This window comes from Lactuca sativa, chromosome 4 (assembly GCF_002870075.4).
Source record: "Lactuca sativa cultivar Salinas chromosome 4, Lsat_Salinas_v11, whole genome shotgun sequence".
In the NCBI taxonomy this organism is placed as follows: domain Eukaryota; kingdom Viridiplantae; phylum Streptophyta; class Magnoliopsida; order Asterales; family Asteraceae; genus Lactuca; species Lactuca sativa.
This window is the reverse complement of record NC_056626.2, coordinates 225459577-225463216: the sequence shown is the minus strand read 5'-3', so window position 1 is coordinate 225463216 and position 3640 is coordinate 225459577.

Here is a 3640-nt window from a genome sequence, read left to right as displayed (position 1 = left end):
AACAACCATGATGAAGGACGGGGAATCCGTCACGAGCCACATGCAGAAAATGCAAAGGTATGTGGATCGTTTGCTGAAGCTTAATGTGAACTTCCCTGAGGATCTTGCAATAGATATCATTTTGCACTCCTTACCATCGTGCTATGATCAATTCCGCATGACATATCACATGAATAAGGAAGAGGTCACACTCAGCAAACTTCAGGGACTTCTCAAGACCGCAGAATCAGGTCTTAAGGGGAAGTCGGTTGCTATCACTCCTACTCCAAACTCAACTCCGGTTTTAGCAATTGGGAAAAATCGATGGAGGAAGAGAAAGAGGTCCTCGAAGGGTACCAAGGCTCGGACCCTTGATGGCTCTTCTTCAAGTGGAACCAAGAAAGGTTTCGTCACTCCTTCTTCTGACCCAAAAGAGGCTGAATGCTTCTATTGCCATGAAAAATCTCATTGGAAGCGGAACTGCCCAAAGTACCAGCAGGATGTGAAGGATGGGAAAGTCAAACCCAACCATGCAGGTACTTACACTATCATTTCTAATAACTCACCCCATTCTAAATCTTGGGTCCTTGATACCGGTTGTGGTATTCATATTTGTTGTGACTTGCAGGGACTAAGAAGAAGTGAGAATGTGGAGCAAGGAAGAATAAACTTGATCATGGGGAATAGGAAAGCTTTACCTGTTACCAAGATTGGAGTTTATACTTTATCGCTAAGTAGTGGGTTTAATTTAGATTTGAATAAATGTTGTTATTCGCCAGGAATGGCAAGAAATATTATCTCCTTTCATGCTTTGTACAAACAAGGGTTTACCTTTTCATTTAATAATGAAGTTGGTTCTATAGATGTTTTCTATAATAATGTTTTTTATTTTAAAGCATTACCTTGTGATGGTGTGTATGAAGCTGTATCTGTTATAGATAACTTAGGAAATAATGTTTTGTGTATTGATTCTACTAATAATAATAACTTGGATAAAGCATCATTATGGCATTGTCGTCTTGGACATGTAAGCAAGAAACGCATAGGCCAACTCCAAAAGGATGGAGTCTTGGAGTCGTTTGACCTAAAGTCAGATGATAGTTGCGAATCATGCTTACTTGGAAAAATGACAAAGTCACCCTTCACAGGCTCGTGTGAGAGGGGTGAAGGTTTGTTGGACCTTATACACACGGATGTGTGTGGACCATTCAAACATGCCACAAGGGATGCTAATCGTTATTATTTGACTTTTACTGATGATTACAGTAGATATGGATATGTCTACTTAATCAAGCATAAGTCAGAGACTTTCGAGAGGTTTAAGGAATTTAAACAGGAAGTCGAGAATCAATTGGGCAGGAACATTAAGATGCTTCGATCCGATCGAGGAGGTGAGTATCTTAGTTCAGAGTTCCTCGACTATCTTAGGGAATGTGGGATTGTCTCACAATTGACACCTCCCAGGACACCACAGTTGAATGGTGTGGCTGAGAGGCGTAATCGAACCTTGTTGGATATGGTTCGTTCCATGATGAGTCGAGCTACGCTACCAATCTCATTCTGGGGGTATGCCTTAGAGACTGCCGCCCATATTCTTAATCTTGTCCCTACAAAGAAAGTTGCCAAAACTCCTCACGAGATGTGGACTGGGAAAGTACCTAAGCTAGACCACATCAAGATTTGGGGTTGTGAGGCTTTCGTGAGACGCGAGACTCATGATAAGCTCGAACCTCGAAGCGAGAGGTGTATTTTCATCGGCTACCCACAACAATCCTTTGGTTACCTCTTCTACAGACCTAGTGATAATGTGGTCTTTGTAGCAAGAAGAGGAGTTTTTCGAGAGAGAGAATTTATAAGCCAAGGGGACAGTGGGAGGCAAATTGATCTTGAAGAAATTCAAGAGTCAAGCGGTGAAGGAACTTCAAACACTAGCCCTCAACTTGAGGAGGAAACTCCTGTCGAGCCAGTTGATGTGCCTGTACCTCTTAGGCGTTCCACAAGAGTTAGGAATGCACCTGAGCATTATTATGGCTTCCATATTACTGCGGAAGGTGAGACACTTATTAGTGATGAGACACTAGTAGGTCTGGATGAACCTAACAGCTACACGGAAGCCATGGCAGGCCCTGAGGCTGCCAAGTGGAAAGAGGCAATGGATAGCGAGATACAATCCATGTATGACAATCAAGTTTGGAACTTGGTTGAAAATGTACCAGGTCGTAAGACAGTGGGGTGCAAATGGATCTTCAAGAAGAAGACCGACATGGACGGTAATGTACACACTTATAAGGCACGACTGGTTGCAAAAGGTTATTCTCAAACTCTGGGAGTTGATTATGATGAAACCTTTTCACCAGTGGCCAAGATAAAGTCTATTAGGGTTCTGTTAGCCATTGCTGCATTTCATGATTATGAAATATGGCAAATGGATGTCAAAACTGCCTTCCTTAATGGAAAGTTGGCTGAGGATGTTTACATGGTTCAGCCAGAGGGTTTTGTCAGTACAGAGTACCCCAATAGAGTGTGTAAGCTCGAGAAATCCATTTATGGATTGAAACAGGCACCTCGCAGATGGAATCTTTGCTTTGATGAGAAAGTCAAGGAATTTGGCTTTTCAAGGAGTGAAGATGAATCTTGCGTCTATATCAAGGCTAGTGGGAGCATAGTCAGTTTTTTGGTACTGTATGTGGATGACATACTACTCATAGGAAATGACATCCCAACCTTGCAGGAAGTGAAGTCCTGGCTTGGGAAGTGTTTTGCTATGAAGGACCTTGGTGAAGCTGCCTATATCCTAGGGATAAGGATTTTGAGAAACAGGAGTAAAAGACTAATTGGACTTAGTCAAAGCACCTATGTGGACAAAGTGTTGAAAAGATTCAACATGCATAACTCCAAGAAAGGTGAGTTACCTATTCAGAGTAATGCCAGATTGAGTAAGACACAAAGCCCTAGCACTGAGGCTGAGATAGCAGAAATGAGTCGACTACCTTATGCTTCAGCTGTAGGATCGATCATGTATGCTATGACGTGTACTCGACCTGATGTAGCCTTTGCTTTAAGCATGGTTAGCAGGTATCAGGGGAACCCTGGCAAGGAACACTGGACTGCGGTAAAGAATATCCTCAAGTACCTGCGAAGGACTAAGGACTGGGTCCTTACCCTCGGTGGGAGTGATGACTTGAGAGTTGTAGGGTATAGTGATGCTAGTTTCCAGACTGATAGGGATAATTTCCGCTCTCAGTCAGGCTGGGTCTTTACCCTAAACGGAGGAGCAATTTCTTGGAAGAGTTCCAAGCAAGAGACAGTGGCAGATTCAACTTGTGAATCAGAGTATATAGCAGCAAGCGAGGCAGCAAAGGAGGCTATATGGCTAAAGAACTTCATCGGAGACCTTGGAGTTGTACCAGCTATAAAAGAGCCAATGGAGATTTTCTGTGACAGCAATAGTGCGGTTGCCTTAGCCAAGGAACCAAGGGATCACGGGAGATCCAGACACATCGACAGAAAATACCATTTTATCAGACATCGAATTGAAGAAGGACTCCTCATGGCGAAGAGGGTATCATCGGATGAGAACCCGGCAGATCCCCTCACGAAGGGACTGAGTAGGGTTAAGCATCTCCAGCATGCTCGGAGCATAGGGCTGAAGGATGATATA